The sequence below is a fragment of the Diceros bicornis genome, chromosome 12, assembly GCF_020826845.1.
Source record: "Diceros bicornis minor isolate mBicDic1 chromosome 12, mDicBic1.mat.cur, whole genome shotgun sequence".
Classification (NCBI taxonomy): domain Eukaryota; kingdom Metazoa; phylum Chordata; class Mammalia; order Perissodactyla; family Rhinocerotidae; genus Diceros; species Diceros bicornis.
Genome location: NC_080751.1, coordinates 39,617,075 through 39,636,404, shown reverse-complemented (window position 1 = coordinate 39,636,404; position 19,330 = coordinate 39,617,075). Strand labels below are relative to the sequence as shown.

Genomic DNA, 19,330 nt, shown 5'->3' with positions numbered 1-19,330 from the left:
CATATCTGGAATCATGTTCACCAAAATAATAATGATTGTGACCCTTGGATGGTGGGGTACAGATAATTTTATATATTGCTCTTTAGATCATTTTTTTTTAAATAATTTTATTTATTTATTTTTTTTTTCCCCCCAAAGCCCCAGTAGATAGTTGTTTGTCATAGCTGCAAGCCCCAGTAGATAGTTGTTTGTCATAGCTGCACATCCTTCTAGTTGCTGTATGTGGGACGCGGCCTCAGCATGGCTGGAGAAGCGGTGCATCGGTGCGCGCCTGGGATCCGAACCCAGGCCGCCAGCAGCGCAGCGCGCGCACTTAACCGCTAAGCCACGGGGCCGGCCCCTTTAGACCATTCTATACTGTTTGAACTGCTTACAGGAGCACATAATTTCCACAAAAACAATAAACGTATCCTTATTTGTACCTTAAAGTGTACAGGGATAGAAGAAAGACACATTACAATTTCACAAAAATTGGTTTGTTAGGGGAAAAAAAAACTAAGACCAAACACTTAAGGAAGAAATTATAGCAATTCTCTACAATCTCTTTCAGAGGATAGAAACAGAGGGAATCCTTCTTAACTCATTCTATGAGGCCAGCATTACCCTCATATCAAAACCAAACAAAGACATTACAAGAAAGGAAAATGACAGATAAATATCTCTCATAAACATAGATGCAAAGATCTTTAATGAAATATTAGCAAATCAAATTCAATGATGTATAAAAAGAATTATACACCATGACCAAGTGGGATTTATCCCAGGTATGCAAGGCTGGTTCAACATTCAAAAATCAATTAATGTAATCCATCACATAAATAGGCTATAATACAAAAATCATATGATCATATCAATAGATGCAGAAAAAGCATTTGACAAAATCCAACACCATTCGTGAGAAAAACTCTCAGTAAACTACAAATAAAAGGGAATTTCCTCAACTTGATAAAGATTATCTACAAAAAACCTACAGCTAATATTGGTGAGAAACTAGAAGCTTTCCCAGTAAGATCAGGAACAAGGCAAGAATGTCCCCACTCACCACTCCTTTTCAACATCATACTGGAAGTTCTATCTCATGCAATATGACAAGAAAAGGAAATAAAATGTATACAGAGTGAGAATGAAGAAATAAAACTGTCTGTGTTCACAGATGACGTGATTGTCTATGTAGAAAGTCTGAAAGAATCAACAAAAAAACTCCTGGAACAAATAAGTGATTATAACAAGGTTGCAGGATGAAGGTTAATATACAAATGTCAACTGCTTTCCTATATACTGGAAATGAACAAGTTGAATTTGAAATTAAAAACACATTACTTCTTACATTATCAGCCAGAAAAATGAAATACATAGGTATAACTCTAACAAAATATGTTCAAGATCTATGTACAAGTGAGGAAAACTACAAAACCCTGATGAATGAAATCAAAGAAGAACTAAATAAATGGGGAGATATTCCATGTTCATGAATAGGAAGACTCAATATTGTCAAGATGTCAGTTCTTCCCAACTTGATCTATAGATTCAATGCAATCAAAATCAAAATCTCAGCAAGTTGTTTTACGGGCATTAACAAACTAAATCTACAGTTTATATGAAGAGGCAAAAGACCCAGAATAGCCAACACAATATTGAAAGAAAAGAACAAAGCTGTAGGACTGACGCTACCAGACTTCAAGACTTAATATAAAGCTACAATAGTCAACATAGTGAGGTATTAGTGAAAGAACATACATATAATCAATGGAACAGAACAGAGAGTTCAGAAATAGACACACATAAATATAGTCAACTGATTTTTGACAAAGGAACAAAGGCTATTGCAGCAAAGATAGTCTTTTAAATAAATGATGCTAGAACAAATGGACATCCACACGCAAAAAAGAAAAATGAATTTAGACACAGACCTTACACTCTTCACAAAAATTAACTCAAAATGGATCACAGATCTAAATGTAAAATGTAAAACTATAAAACTCCTAGAAGATAATAGGAGAAAGCTAGATCACCTTGGGTATGGAGATGAGTTTTTAGATACAACACCAAAGGGACAATCCATGAAAAAAATGACTGATAAACTGGACTTCATTAAAAATAAAAATTTCTGCTCTGCAGAAGACAATGTCAAGAGAGTGAGAAGATAAGCTACAGACTGAGAGAAAATATTTGCAAAAAATATCCGATAAAAGACTTACCCAAAATATGTAAACTCTTATAACTCAACAAGAAAACAAATAACCCAATTAACATACGGGACAAAGACCTTACAGATACTGCACCAAAGAAGATATACAGATGGCAAATAAGAATATGAAAAGATGATCAACATCAAATGTCATCAGGGAAATGCAAATTAAAATAACAAGGAGATACCACTACACAACTATTAGAATGGCCAAAATCCAAAACATTGACAACACCAAATGCTGGTGACAATGTGGAGAAATAGGAATTCTCATTCATTGCTGGTGGGAATGCAAAAGACTACAGCCACAAGGGAAGATAGTTTGATGGTTTCTTACAAAACTAAACATACTCTTATAATAGGATCCAGCAATCATGCTCCTTAGTATTTACCCAAAGGAGTTGAAAACGTATGTCCACACAAAAACCTACAAACAGATATTTATAGCAGCTTTAATCATAATTGCCAAAACTTGGAAGCAACCAAGATGTCCTTCAACAGGTGAATGGATAAATAAACTGTGGTACATCCAGACAATGGAATATTACTCAGTGCTAAGAAGAAATGAGCTATCAAGCCATGAAAAGATATGGAGGAAACTTAAATACATATTACTAAGTGAAAGAAGCCAATCTGAAAAGGCTACATACTGTATGATTACAAGTAAATGACATTCTGGAAAAGGCAAAACTATGGAGACAGTAAAAAGATCAGTGGTTGCTAGGGGCTGGGGAGGTGGGAGGAAAAAATGAATAGGCAGAGCACAGAGGATTTTCAGGGCATTGAAACTACTCTGTATGATACCATAACGATGGATACATGTCATCATACATTTGTCCAAACCACAGAATATACAACACCAATAACGAACCATAACGTAAACTCTGGACTTTGGGTGATTATGGTGTGTCAGTGTAGGTTCATCAACTGGAACAAATGTACCACTCTAGTGGGGGATGTTGATAATGGGTAAGTCTGTGCACGTGTGGGGGCAGGGAGTATATGGGAAATCTCTGTAACTTCTCCTCAATTTTAGTGTGACCCTAAAACTGCTCAAAAAAAATAAAGTCTTAATTAAAAAAAAAAAAAACAACTAAGTATTTTCACCATATATATGCTGTAAGGAATTTTAAATTCATCCTGGAGGGGAAGGCATTCTGTTAATGTAAATGCAAAATAAGATATACTAGAATCCATGTGTTCTGGTTATACAGAATCCATTCATTTAGTCAAAAATACATGAGTGAGTACCATGTGCTAGGCACAGCTCTATGTCCCAGGGATATATCAGTAAACAAACAGCCAAAATTCTCCTGCACCCATGGAACTCACATGTTAGTAAATATTTACTAATCCTTAAATTAAAAAAAGTATAAAACCCAATAGCTAAAAATGTATACACTGATTGAATAATGGTACACCGTAGCAAAAAAAACCCCAAATTTCCACAAAAAAATAGCTCTCAAGAAGGGCTGTATTAATTCACAAACAGTAACTCATACATACACAGTATATGAGGTATGAGAGTATCTCTCTTATTACACAATCATCAGCATTAAATATTATTTAAACTTTTAAAAAATCAATTCAAACATTATTAAACCACATATTCTTCCCATTGTTTTGCTATGCTGATTTTATCTTTTAAATAATTACCTCCGTTTTGGCATTTTCTATTGTATTTGTTGATCTCTATTCCTATTTTTGTGAGTGTCACACTGCTTTGTAATATGTTTAATTTCAATTAGGACTTGACTTTTATATTAGTGAGAGTTTTCATTATAATATGCTGTGATAAGTGCTCACTTCGGCAGCACATATACTATAATCAGAACCATACAGAGAAGATTAGCATGGCCCCTGTGCAAGGATGACACGCAAATTCATGAAGCATTCCATACTTAAAAAATAATAATAATAATAATAATATGCTGTGATAAATAAATCTAAAAAAAATAAGTAGGTTATGTAAGGCAACTAAAGCAGAAAAAACTGCTAAACACCTCAAAATAGATGATAGCTATTTCAGAGCAATGAGATGCTGGTGTGACAAACTTTGAGCAGGTCTACAGCTAATTCATTGAGCATTAATTAGTCAGAAATTTCCTGCTGATTTCATATAAAAGTTAACTCTGAATTAAGTCCTTGAATAGAGAGTTTCAGAAATAACGATGAATTTTATATTTGACTTTTTATGTTCATACAAAAGTAATTTAGGGTAAAAAATTTATGTTCAGATAATTCAAAAAGCTCTTTCTATGTGATGAGAAAGAAAAATGTCATGATTTAATTGGCAGATTTTTTTCTTAAAGGTATAAAAAAATGGTATTTTCAAATTGATAACATCTTAGATTCACTGAAATACAATATGTTTAGCCCCCGCAATAACCCTATGAGTTAAGTATTATCACCATGACCATTTTTACAAGCAGGAAAACTGAAAAGTTAAGTACCTCCCCTGAATACATAAAACTAGTAAAATATCAAAGTTAATCTAGATCCAGAAATCTGGCTTTTCTATGCAAGACTAACTCTTCAAGGAATCAACTGAATATTTAAGTTTATCCCCCACAACACCTCCCGACTTACTTGAGCACTGCTCTATCAGATTATTTTGAGTAGAATAAATGACAGAACAGCATTGTACAGTAATTTCCAAATTAGGCTGGCAGCACTTGTCAACCTATAGCTGTTTGTGAGTGCAGTGGGAGAGGGAAGAAAGAACTGAGGGACTGGCAGAGGTCTCAAAGCCCCAGATCATGCCCCCCATCACCTCAATCCACAGTGCCTCGTTTGGAAACCACAGCTAAGGATGAGGTAGGTGGTAATCTTCCGCTTTACATTTTTACAACACATCTGGGGCTTTCTTAAGACTCAACCAAGGAAACATCTTCTTTATGTTTTCAACAGACTATAAAGGAATAGTTTGCAAAAGGACAGATCATAGAACAATGACCTGAAATTTTTCTATATAAAAGACACAGCTGTACTCGAGCCAACTAAATCTTTTTAAACAAAATATCTGATTCTAGTATTTTATTTACACTAATGAGTCAATTTACAAACTGCCAAAGCATTTATATTTTTTAGTTTTTACAACTAAAAAAATTTATTTAAATCTCATTTTGCTCAAAGAGAAATGGTAGATCTGGGCTTTCTCGATGGCTTTCTCACAGTGAGCTCAGTGAAAATGAGCAAGGCTAGAAAAAGAGGTAAGAACTAGATATATCCTAGTTAAAGGAGGGCACTGAAAATGAAAACAAAATGTTTTGTTTCCTCACATATAGATAAGTGCAAGTGTCAGTTATTCCTGAAAAGACAAAGGGAACAACTTTATCCTCCTTACCATACTCCCATACTCAAGGGTCCTCAACGGCACAACGTGGGTACTCCTTTGCCCTCACCGCCACCTTACCTCACACCCCACCCCTTTCAAACTAAAGCTTGGCCTCCATTGGCCCAGGGAAAGGAAAGCCTCTATCAAAGCAAAAAAGAAACGAAGAGTTCATCTGGCCTGCTGCACTTCCAAGGGCCCAGGTGGCCATTTAAGACGTTTATAAGGTTATCTTTCATTAAGCACGATTTTCATTGTGCTCTCCCTCCCCCGTCATACTCTCTTTTACTTCCTTAAATATATTCAACATACATACACTATATTCTTTATGTGATAATTCCAACAACTGCATGTTTGCTGCTTCAAAAACAGATTTTGTTACTTCTGCTTACTCCAGCACATACATTATGTGATTTTTTTTAAATTGTGTATTCATTTTCCCTGGAATTTTAACTCTAGAAAAATCTTTGATGCCTGGGTTTAGTGTGTTTTTCCTTTAGAGAGGATGGAATTTGCCTCTGCTATATAGCAGTGGAGTACTCTTCTAAATACTGTCATACGTTAACTCATTTAATCCTTGCAACAACCTTATAAAGTTGCTCTTCATGTTTAAAAAAGATATATCTAAAACATGAGGCACAGAAAAGACAAAAGAAAAAGAATGGAAAATTACATCCCAGGCAATTACCAGTCAAAAGAAAGTGTTTCCAGATGTCAGTCAAGGAGGGTCCAACAAGTGGTCAGCAGTTGGCAGTACAGACAGCAGCAGCAGGCTTCGTGGCCCCAGTGACACTTCTGTGCTGCTGCTGGGTCAAGTCAGGCCCATGCCTGCAGGAATATATCTGTTCAAGCTAAGAATCTGGTTTTATTGAAAAGCATCTGGAAGAGAGACCCCTCCATCCCAGAAACCCTGTGAGAAAGTAGATTTGCACCTGTCCACACTGCCAAAGTGCAGTTTGCCTTTGGCATCTTTAATGACAGGTATAAGATCTTCACATTCACCACCAGGATGCAGCCATAAAGCTGCCGAGAGCTAGAGAAGCAGCAGAAATAAGCACCAGTTCCAGAATATAGGAAGAACTCCTACAACTCAATAACAAAAAAACAGACAACCCTCTTTAAAGATAAGTGAAAGACATAAATAGACATTTCTCCAAAGAGATACAAACAGCCAACAGGCACATGAAATGATGCTCAACATCATTAGTCATTATGGAAATGCACATCAAAACCATAATGAGATACCATTTCACATCTACCAGGATGGCTATAATCAAAAAAAGAGAAAATAATAATTGTTAGCAAGGATGTGATAAATTGGAACCCTGTGCGTTGCTAGTAGGAATGTAAAATGGTAGAGCCACTATAGAAACCATTTTGGCAGTTTCTCAAAAGTTTAAACATAGAACTACCATACAATCCAAAAGAATTAAAAGCAAGGGCTCAAACAGATATTTTTACACCAATGTTCATAGGAGCATTACACACAATAGCCAAAAGGTGGACACAACCCAAGTGTCCCTCAATAAATGAATGAACAAACAAAATGTGATGTATACATACAACAGAAAATTATTCAGCCATAAAAAGGAATGAAATTTTGATATATGATACAGCATGGATGGACCCTGAAAACACTAGGCTAAATGAAAGAAGCCAGACAAAGAAGGACAAATATTGCATGATTCCACTTATATAAGGTACCTAGAATAGGCAAATTCATAAAGACAAAAGGAGAATAGAGGTTAGCAGGGGTGGGAGGAGAGGGTGATAGGGCCAATTATTGTTTAATGGATACAAAGGTTTTGCTGCATATAATGAAAAAGTTTTGGATGTAGACAGCAGTGATTGTTACACAACATTGTGAATGTATTTAATGCCACTGAATTGTACAGTTATAAATGGTTAAAATGATAAATAATATGTATACTACAGTAAAAAAAATTTTAAAAAGCAGTGTTGGTGATTAAATAAATAATAAATAAAAATTAAAAGGATAGAAACAATACAAAGTACGTTTTACAACCACAATAGAATGAAATTAGAAGTCAGAAAGAAATTTGGAAAATTCACAAATATAGGTAAATTAAACAATACATTACTCAAGAACTAATGGGTCAAAGAAGAAATCAAAAAGGAAATTAGAAAATACTTTGAGATGGATGAAAATAGACACAACATACCAAAGTTTATGAGATACAGCTAAGAGAGTGCTTAGAGGAAAAATTATAGCTGTAAATGCCTATACAAAAAAAGAAGACCTCAAATCTAAACCTTAACCTCCCACCTAAGACAGTGGAAAAAGAATAGCAAACTAAACTTAAAACAAGCAGCAGAGAATAATAAAGAGTAGAACATAAATTGATGAAACAGAAAAGAGAAAAACAATAGAGAAATTCAATGAAACCAAAAGTTGGTTCCTAGAAAATATCAACAAAATTGACAAACCATTAGCTAGACTGACAAGAAAAAAAGAAAGAAGATTTAAATTGCTAAGATCAGAAACAGAAAGACAACATTACAGATGGTCCTCAACTTATGATGGTTCGACTTAATTTTTTCACTTCACGACAGTGCGAAAGTATATGCATTCAGTAGAAACTGTACTTCCATTTTTGAATTTTGATCGTTTCCTGGGCTAGCAATATTCATTGGGCATGATCCTCTCTCATGATCCTGGGCAGCCCGCAGCAAGCCACAGCTCCCAGCCATGCAATCACAAGGGTAAACAACCAACACACTTACAACTATTCTGTATCCATACAACCATTCTGTTTTTCACTTTCAGTACAGTATTCAATAAATTACAAGAGATATTCAACACTTTATTATAAAATAGGCTTTGTGTTAGATGATTTTGCCCAAGTGTAGGCTAACGTAAATGTTCTGAGCAAGTTTAAGGTAGGCTAGGCTAAGCTATGATGTTCAGTAGGTTAGGTGTAGTAAATGCATTTTTGACTTACGGTATTTTCAACTTAGGATGGGTTTATCAGGACATAATCCCATCATAAGTCAAGGAAGATTTGTACTACCAACCTCACAAAAATAAAAATGATTACAGAGGAATAAGAAGAAAAATTGTATGCCAATAAATTAGACAACTTAGATGAAATGGACAAATTCCTGAAAAGACATAAACTACTGAAAATGACTAAAATGAAATAGACTGTTTGAATAGACCTATAAAAAATAAAGATATTTAGGGGCCGGCCCGGTGGCACAAGCGGTTAAGTGCGCACGCTCCACTGCGGCGGCCTGGGGTTCGCGGGTTCGGATCCTGGGCGTGCACCGATGCACCGCTTGTTAAGTCATGCTGTGGCGGTGTCCCAGATAAAGTAGAGGAAGATGGGCACGGATGTTAGCCCAGGGCCAGCCTTCCTCAGCAAAAAAGAGGAGGATTGGCATTGGATGTTAGCTCAGGGCTGGTCCTCCTCACAAAAAAAAAAAAAAGATATTTAATTAGTAATCAAAAAACTACCCACAGAGAAAAGCCCAGGCCCAGGTGGCTCTACCATTGAATTCAACCAAACATTAAAAAAAAAATAAATCAATTAATACCAATTCTTCACAAACTCTTCCAAAACATGGAAGAAGAAGGAACACTTCTCAATTCATTCTATGAGGCCATTATTACCCTGATACCAAAACCAGACCAATAAAACCACAGACCAATATTTCTTATAAATACAGATTCAAAAATTCTCAACAAAATACTAGCAAACCAAATCCAGCAACATATAAAAAGAATTATACACCATGACCAAGTGAGACATATTCCAAGAACGCACAGTTCAACATCCAAAAATCAGTTAATGTAGTACATCATATAACAGAACAAAACTCATATGATCACCTTAATAAAGACAGAAAAAGCATCTGACAAAATCCAATATCCTTTCATGATAAAAACACTTTAAAAAGTAGGATTAGAAGGGAACTTCTTCAACCAGATAAAAGACATATACAAAAAACTCACAGCTAACATCACAGTTAACGGTGAAAGACTGGATGGTTTTTCCTAAGGTCAGGAACAAGATAAGGATTCCATTCTGGCCATTTGTATTTAACATTGTATTGGAGGTTCTATCCAGAGCAGTTGGGAAAAATAATAAAATAAAAAAATAAATAAAATACATCCAAATTGGAAAGGAAGACGTAAAATTATTTCTATTCACAGATGACGTGATCTTATATAGAGAATACCCTAGGGAAAACAATAAAAAAACTATTAGAACTAATTAACATTTTTGGCAAGGTTATAGGATACAAGATCAATTACAAGGATCAATTGTATTTCTATACTCCTAAAATGAGCAATCCAAAAATGAAGCAAGAAAATTCTGTTTACAATAGCATCAAGAAGAATAAAATACTTAGCAAGAAATTTAACAAAAGAAAACTAAAACTTTTACTCTGAAAACTATAAAACATTGTTGAAAAAAATTAAAGAAGATCTAAATAAATAAAAAGACATCATATGTTGATGGATTGAAAGACTTAACATTGTTAAAATGGCAATAATCCTCAAACCAATCTACTCATTCAGTACAATCCCTATCAAAATTTTAGCTGACTTCTTTGTAGAAATTGACAAGCTGAATCTAAAATTCATATGGAATTACAAGGGATCCTACATAGCCAAAACAACCTTGAAACAGAAGAACAAAGTGGAAGACTCACACTTCCTGACTTCTAAACTTACTATAAAGCAATGATGATCAAGGCAGTGTGGTACTGGCACAAGGACAGACATATAGATCAGTGGAATGGAACTGACCGTCCACAAATAAACCTACACTTCTATGGTCAACTGATTTTGACAAGGGTGCCAAGATCATCCACCCTTGTGGTGGGATTGTGGTGGGAAAAATAGTCTTTTTTAACAAATGTTGCTAGGACAACTGGATAGCCACATACAAAAGAAAGAAACTGGGGGCCAGTCCCATGGCAGAGTGGTTAAAGTTCTGCGTGCTCCACTTCAGCGGCCCAGGTTCGCAGGTTCAGATCCCGGGCATGGACCTACTCCACGCATCAGCCATGCTGTGGAAGCATTCCACATACAAAATAGAGGAGGACTGGCACAGACGTTAGCTCAGGGCTAATCTTCCTCAAGCAAAAAAAGAGGAAGACTGCCAACAGATGTTAGCTCAGGGCAAATCTTCCTCATCAAAAAAAAAAAAAAAAACAACAAAGAATGAAACTGGACTCTTACCTTACACTATATTTAAAAATTAACTCAAAATGGATCAAAGATCTGAATGTAAAAGTTAAAACTATAAAAGTCTTAGAATAAAACATAGGAGTAAATCTTCATAACCTTGGATTTGCCAAAGGACTCTTAGATATGACCGCAAAAGCAAGACCAACAAAAGAAAAAACAGATAAATTGGACTTCATCAAAATTGAAAACTTTTGTGCTTCAAATGTGATCATCCAGAAAGTAAAAAAACAACCCATAGAATAGGAGAAAATATTTGCAAATCATCTACCTGATAAGGAACTTGTATCCAGAATTTATAAAGAACTCTTATAACTCAATAATTAAAAGACAATTAATCTAAATAAAAAATGAACAAAGAATCTGAATAGACATTTATCCAAAGAATGTATACAAATGGCCAATAAGCATACGAAAAGATGCTCGACATCATTAGTCATCAAGGAAATGCATACCAAAACCACAATGAAGTACCACTTCATACCTACTAGAATGTCTACAATCAAAAAGTCAAATAATAAGTGTGGCGAGGATGTGGAGAAGTCGGAATCCTCATACATTGCAGCCGGGAATGAAAAATGTTGCCAACACCTTGGAAAGCAGTCTGCAGTTCCTCAACAATTATGTTCCTCCAACTAAACATAGATTTACCATAGTAATTTCACACCTGAGTATATATACCTAAGAGAAATGAATACATACGTCCACACAAAAACTTGTAGATGAATGTTTACAGCAGTATTAGCACAATAGCCAAAGAGTGGAAATAACCCAAATGTCCAACAACTGATGAATGGATAAACAAAATGTGGTATATCTATACAACAGAATATTATTTGGCCATAAAAAGGAATAAAGTTCTGATACGTGCTACAATATGGATGAATCTTGAAAACATTATGCTAAATGAAAGAAACCAGTTACAAAAGACCACATATAGTATAATTCCATTCATATGAAATGTTCAGAACAGGGATATCTATAGAGACAGTTGATTAGTGGTTGCTTAGGGCTGGAGGAGAGAGGGCAGTGGGGAGGGGGTGCACATAGGGAGTGATAGCTAAAAGGTATAGGATTTCTTTTTGAGATGATGAAAATGTTTTAAAATTGACAGTGGCAATGGTAGCACAGGTGAATATACTAAAAATCACTTAATTGTACACTTCAAATGGGTGAATTGTATGGTGTGTGAATTATATCTCAATAAAGCTGTTATTTAAACAAAATAAACAAATTGAGACTTCCAAATCAACAAACTGTTAACGACCCCAATGTCCATCAACTCTAAAATAGAAAAATATTGTACAATTATGTAATGCAACACTGAAAATCAATGAATCATAGGGATATATATCAAAATAAATTAAACTATAAAATAGTCTTGAGTAAAAAAAAAAAAAGCAACTCACAGAAGAATACATGCAATAGGATTCTATTTATACAAAGGAGCCATCATGCAAAATAGCAAGGGAATTATTAACACACAGTTACATGAGAGCAACCTGGAGAGGGAGAAGGGAGATGTGAAGGAGGGAAAGAAAGGAGGCTTCAAAAGTACTGATAATGTTATGTCTTAAGTTGAGTGGTGAGGACACAGGTCATTTAATCACTATTGTTTAAATTATACATTCTATTTTGTTTGTATGATAATTTTTTTAATGTGTAAATAACACGTGGTTTTAACCTGGAAAGGTTTATTTTTTATATCCCCCATAGCCCCTACAGGAGCGCCTTAGGAACAGAAGGGTTTTGTGTGTACATAAATCTATATATACACTTTCCACATATGCATGTGCAGGTGGGTGGAGGATTTGATTAATTTTAAGTCAATTCAAACTTTTAGTACCAGCACAGACAAAACAATGAACAAGGTACTCTTCTAAAGGGATGAACAACAATGCCTCCCTAGCCATAAACAATTTTCCAAATAACAGTTACACAAATAGGTATGGTATAAAGAAGGCTGTATTTTAAGTGTCATAGTAGAGTACATAGAAAGTTTTACAGGATCACAGAGGAAGGTGAGATTAATTCCAACCGCAGACACCTCAGAGAATTTCATGGAGGATGTGGCACCTGAGACAGCCCCTGAAGTATAGGTAAGATTGTGATAGGCAGAGGATGAGGAAAGGGTATTCCAAGGGAAGAAAACAATATGAACAATAATAATTATTATTATTATAATACATTTAATAGTTATAATAAAAATAGTAGCAGCTAATGTTTATTGACTGCATACTATGTGCCAAGCACTATTCTAAGTATTTTTAAATGTATTACTCCATTTAATCTTCACAAAAATCCTATAGTAGATACTATTATTATCCCCATTTTAGAGATGAAGTGACACACAGAGATTAGGCAACTTGACCATAGTCACTGTGGTAGTAAGGGATGAAGTTGTAATTTGAACCTGGCTCCGCAGCCTGTGCTCTTAACTACAAAAGAGGTAGAAAAAGAAACCCACGTATGTTCAAAAACAAATATTCCAATTTACCTGGCATATAAGAATTATTGATATCTGAGGATACTTGGTATGATGGGAAAGGGTACTTAAGTGGAATCCACTGAAAACAGGAACCAAAATTTCCTTGTAAATGATAGGAACAGATCAGGGGAAGATTTAAATGAGACTACTTTGAAAAATAAAACAAAATATTGAAAATGAATTTATTTTAGCTTATATTTAATAAAATCTAGGCTTATAAATTATAACTGTGATAACTCTTATAATGAATAAACTGTTGACTATATGTATAAGTTTTTATGATTCCTTAATGAATGGATGGCATCAATGGCATAACGTAAAGGTAACTAGGGAGGCTCGGATTATGAATGCTTGAATGATGAACACCATGTCTTAGGTTGAGAAGGAAGTATCAAAAGATTATACTGGAAAAGTAGCTTGAGGCCAGCTCATGAAAGTCTTAAAACTCTCAAAGGAAGATGACTGGCAAACAGGGATATTGAAAGAAAGAAAGAAATAGGAGAAACATTCCAGAGGAAGAATCTACAGGACTTGATGGCAGTTTGAATGGACTATGTAACAGAATAAGAAATTAAAGATAACCAATTTTGTGCCCAAGAGAATTGCTGACCCATCAACAAAGGAGGGGCTTATAAAAGAACAAAAAATACATGAAGAAAAATAAGTTTGGGGACCAAGGCAAAGAGTTAAATTTGGTTGAATCTGAGGCACTAGAGGGATGTTCAAGAGACTGGCAGCAAGCCACTGAAATTTGAGTCCAGATCTCTGGAGAGAACTTGAAACTAAGGATGTATATTTAGAGCCCACAGAGATGCAAAAGTTGAAGCTCCAGAAGTGACTAAAGAAATTATCATGGAAAGAAAGATATATAGAGAAGACAAAGGGAATGAAGAAAATATTTGAAATGTTGTCTAAGTTTAAGAGCAAAGAAGAGGTGCAAGGATGCATAGAAACAATGGACCCCAGAAGCAGAAGTAAGATTATCAAAAAGGGTGGGAGAAACATCAGTGTATGAAACTGAAAAAGAGTCCAGAGGAGCTGGAGCTTAGAAGAGGCTGCTGGATTAGACATAAAACGGCCACTGGATAAGGTTTTATATAAATCTTTGATTCCACAGTGTTGAGCACAGGTACTCAATAAGTATTTGCTAAATATGAATGAGTAAATTTGTTGGATATGTTGAATGAACAAATGAATTTTGATAGTCAAAGAGGAAGACAATTATCCAATAAAACTAGAAGATTCCTGAACATCTTGGTGAGGATGAAAATAACTGTGATACTACAGTAAGATCTCAGTCTTCTAATAGTGGAGGGGAATTTAAACGAAATATTTCATTTCTGTGTGATACCAAAAAAGGATGCTGTGCATACACTAGATTTTGGAGACAAGCTTTCCCCCAAGATATTAAATTCAACAAGACAGATACATTTTACATTTTTCCACTTAACACAAACCTGTCACTTCTCACTAAGGCAAGGTGGCCAGAAGAAAGATAAAAAAAAAAAAATGGTGAGAAAATGAAGAAGAGCAGAAGCAAATTAAACCTGAAAGATCTAAGATACTTCAAAAGCCCAACATGTTCCTGGGAAATTCTCAGGTCGGCTTTCTTTATTCATTTATACCTCCCTGCCAAAAACCATGAATGAGAAAAATGTCAAGTCCCAAATCTGAAAACTTGAGCAGGGGTCCCTAACATCTTTCCAGTCTTTGTGTGCCCAACAAAAATTTACTAAAATAGAAAAGAGACTGATTTCTTAGTAGAAATTTTAATTATGACTTTTCCCACCAAAGTCTAAACCATTGAAAAGTAGCATTTCCTATTTAAAACCAGATATAGAATCTCCCAAAGGGCTTGAGAGGTAGGGGCCCCCCAGTAAAGAAGCAGAGATAAAAAAGAAAATGGGGGGGCCGGCATGGTGGCATAGTGGTTAAGTTCACGCGCTCTGCTTTGGCAGCCCGGGGTTCGTGGGGCGGATCCCAGGCACGGACCTACGCATCGCTTATCAAGTCATGCTGTGGCAGGCATCCTGCATATAAAGCAGAGGAAGATGGGCACAAATGTCAGCCCAGGGCTAATCTTCCTCAGCAAAAAGAAGAGGATTGGCAATGGATGTTAGCTCAGGGCTAATCTTCCTCACCAAAGAAAAAAAAATACTGATCAACTGCTTAGGCTGGTGAGTCATTCGCAAGCTCAAACTGCTTATTACTAAGTAACTGATACATATCACTTATGATGCTTGGCTACGTTGACCCTTATCAATCAAGCTTTAGACTAACTTATAGTTAATATGTTTGAATGATTAAATATACAATATCAGAGTCAATTCATGTGCTTTAACTATACTAGTCCTAAATTAGATATGATACACAAAACATCAGAACCTTAAAAAAAAAATTTTTCAAAGCATGAGTCATTATGCCAACCAAAGGACTCCACAACTCTCTGCCTCAGGAAAGCTAAAATGCTTGTGAAGTAAGATCTTGATGATTTTTTGGTAGCATCATGCTTCATTGTCTCCCAATTCCCTATGACTATGATGGGTCATATCAAATTATTAAAGGAACATACCTGACATGCAAAAGAAGATACTGTTAACTCTGAAGGGGGAGGGGAAAAAAGAGGTTAAAGGAAAACGTGGCCTACATCTTCCAGTCTCCATTCTACTACCTATTTCCTAATATCTACCTCTCTCAACCCCAGGGGTCACTCTTCCAAATGCCAGAGGTGAGCTATATATGGCATATGGCAGTGGCAGCAAGAAGTTCTGCATTTCCTGTATCAACAAATGGACAAGATGTACCTCTCCCACCTCCTTCCTTAATCACAGACTCAAATGCCAAATAAACTGCATGCACTGCTCATTCCCCACATATACTAAGCTATCTCCCTTCAGGAAACCTCTGTAGTTAATTCTATGTTGACAGTCTGTCTCAAATATCTGCTTTCCTTGAAAAGAAAAGGCTATTACCAAATTCCTCTATGTCAGTTGTACAGTTTGTTTCTTATACTTTACAGGCCAAAAACTTTATTTAGTTCAATAAATTGCTGAGTCCAGGTCTGGGTTGAAATTTATTTTCCTACCATATATGAATAAAAAGTTAGTCAAGCAGGTAAGTGCAAACAAAATTACAGAATATGAAGACAACAGGAGGGGCTGGCCCAGTGGCCTAGCAGTTAAGTTCGCGCATTTCACTTCGGCGGCCCAGGGTTCATCAGTTTGGATCCTCGGCAAGGACCTACTCACCGCCCATCAAGCCAGGCTGAGGCAGTGTCCCACATAGAAGAGCTACAACTCTACAATTATGATACACAACTATGTACTGGGGCTTTGGGGAAAAAAGAAAAAAAGAGGAAGATTGGCAACAGATGTTAGTGCAGGGTCAATCTTCCTCAAAAAAAAAAAAAAATTCTTAACTTTGCCTATAAATAATGACCATACTTCTTAGTTTAAAAAAAAAAGAGAACAGGATATTTTTAAAGCATTTTAATACTACACAAATATATTTTAACAAATACTAATTACAAAAATGTTTTTTTTCCTTTCTTTGTAAAATACCTTTGGGATGGATGTTGGGCCTCCTTCATTGATTCTGTCTCTTCAGAGTTCTCTATGTCATCTTTTTCAACCATTTTAATATCTGATATATTCAAAACTATATGTAGAATAGAGGTAAAGCCTGAAGCATAATAATAACAACTCACAACCAAACTTAAAAATTAAAACATTACCAATACTGGTAAAGTTTTCTGTGGTCCTCAGCCTACATCTATTTTCCCCATAGAGTTAATAATGACTTCTAAATTTTCTTTTTAATAAACCTCTTGCTTTTCTTTGTAGTTTTACTAAATAAGTACATATCCCTAAACAACATGCTGTTTAGTTGTACATCAAAAAAGTTTTTACTACAATAGATTTTAAAAGACTTCCACGAGTGAAAGTCACGTTAGTAAGCTGAAAATAAAGTATAAATTTGAAAGCAAGTAAATTTCATTTTCTAAAACATCTTGTGATTTCTATTTTTCACTGTTTAAATTAAGAAAGTTCTATGGTAAAGATGATAGGAATAGATCCACAGATAATCCTTGTGATTATCTAAAAAACAAAATGCTTTTAAATATTTTCTCTTAAGTAGGGAAAAACAGCCAATCGATATTTGTGAAATGAGGAAAGAACCAGAGTTTCAAAACTGAGCTACAAGAAGCTCTACCCCATATATTCAGCCTAGAACAGAGACAATAGCCTCTAAAACACACATCTACAGGAAAATAAATATTCCACAATACATATGGCAAGCCTTCTCTGAGCCCTGTTCCCTTTGTTCTTCTTAAGACTCAGTTTCCCACATTACTAGGTTTAAAAGCTTTTTCTCAGATGGCTCAGTAAAGAATAAACAGGCTGTGAAGTTAAACCAGTTAAACAATCTCTAAATAAGATACGGACATTGCCTTTCATTCTTTCTTTCACAGAGGTTTGATGAATTTTCTTTGGCCACCTCTTCAGTCTTCTTATAACGAAGATGAGTGCCTCCTCACTCTAATCATAAGCACCACTTTGGACTAAAGACTGCCAACCCAAAGGAAAACACAAAACAAACCATCTTGGGAGGAGCACAGTTGAAAAAGAATATGTTCTTAACTTCACATTTACTCTCTTCTCTGGCTAACTATTGCCACCCAACCACCACCACCACCACCACCATAATCACCACCCCCCAACTCCAAGACTTGAAACAACTGCTTTACATTTCTTTTAGTGCAGCAAGCAATAGCTTGTAAAAGGATGCAAACCAGCTGAAACACTTGACAGACAGTGTTAAATACCAGGGAATTCCTATCAACCATTTTACTTTAAAAGGTACTTTGATGTTGGCTATCTTTCATGTACCTCTTTCATGGCACATTAATAAAGAAAACGGAGCTGAAGTAAATCAAGTCCCAAGGTCACATCTAGAATTACAGCACTGTAGGTACCTGATGAAATACGGATTAATGCTGCATGAGTAGTGAATAAATAAAAGCACCTCTACCCACCAATCAGGCAAGTTTTACAAGTGCTTCTGAACTTTATTCTGCAACTAGAGCTGAGACATCTTTAATCCCTCATGCCCCTGAAACCTAATTATCATAATGTGAACCCAAATGTTAGGGTCCCTTCAAAATGCAAGTGCTGTGAAGTGGAAAAGTAATGGGAATTAAGCTGGGTGTAACCTTAGAAATGTACGGATGTGGGGAACTTGAAAGTGGTATTTCAATAAGTTAGGAGAGCATAATAAAAAGATTTAGCCACATAAAATACCTTAGAATTAAAAGCCCCCCCCCCCAAAAAAAACATATGAAACACAAATAAGGTGAATCAAGAACTACTATTTGCAAATATCAATTTCTGGCCCCAGAATCTCCAAATCCTATATAACCAAATGAAAAGGATCTCAGCAACAAAGGATTCTAGTAATTTTGCATTCTTCTAATGCAATTGAGAGACAGAACCAGACTGATTCTGTACAACCCAAACAGTTCTAATATAAAAAAATTTAAATATTCCCCAATAATCAATTGAGTACATTTTTTGAAATGTTGGCCAAAGGTGAGGGAAAACAGCAAGCTGTTTAATGCCAAAGAAAAAAGGAAAATATGAATGAGAATAGGTCAGAAACAACAATCTCAAGGTAAAACTCATTCCATTAGTAATTTGTTGATAATGCACTCTTATCCCTTACACATCTACTTTATTCTAGGAACTCTGACCAAAAAAGAGGTAAAATTACATAATACAAATATATTAATCTTGTATTTACTACACTTCTGTGTTCACTACAACACAGAATTCAGTATAAATCAAGACTGAACTGGGCCTTAATCATAGAGACAGCTACTGAAAGTCCCTAAAGAGCTACACTACAACCCTACAATATGGTTCCTAACTTCACCAAGTACACCGTTTACAGAAAGGTCAATGTATAATTACTTCACCCACCTATTTATAAGCATTAGAATCTTAAAAACTATTCTTTTCTACTCAACTGTTGTCTCTATGACAGAAAATACTGTTTATCTGATTATGTACTTTAAGAAATAATAGGACTATGTACGTATGAAAT

The 19,330-nt window shown here is 35.4% G+C and overlaps 1 protein-coding gene and 1 non-coding gene across 4 annotated transcripts in view; one reads left to right on the top strand and one right to left on the bottom strand.

The window, feature by feature from the left end:
- The window catches only part of SRBD1 (S1 RNA binding domain 1), a 214,165-nt gene that overhangs the window by 114,277 nt on the left and 80,558 nt on the right, over positions 1–19,330 (bottom strand). The window lies entirely within an intron of this gene.
- Positions 3,987–4,093, top strand: LOC131412305 (U6 spliceosomal RNA). The gene has a single exon (XR_009221748.1). It is a non-coding gene; the product is annotated as a U6 spliceosomal RNA (small nuclear RNA).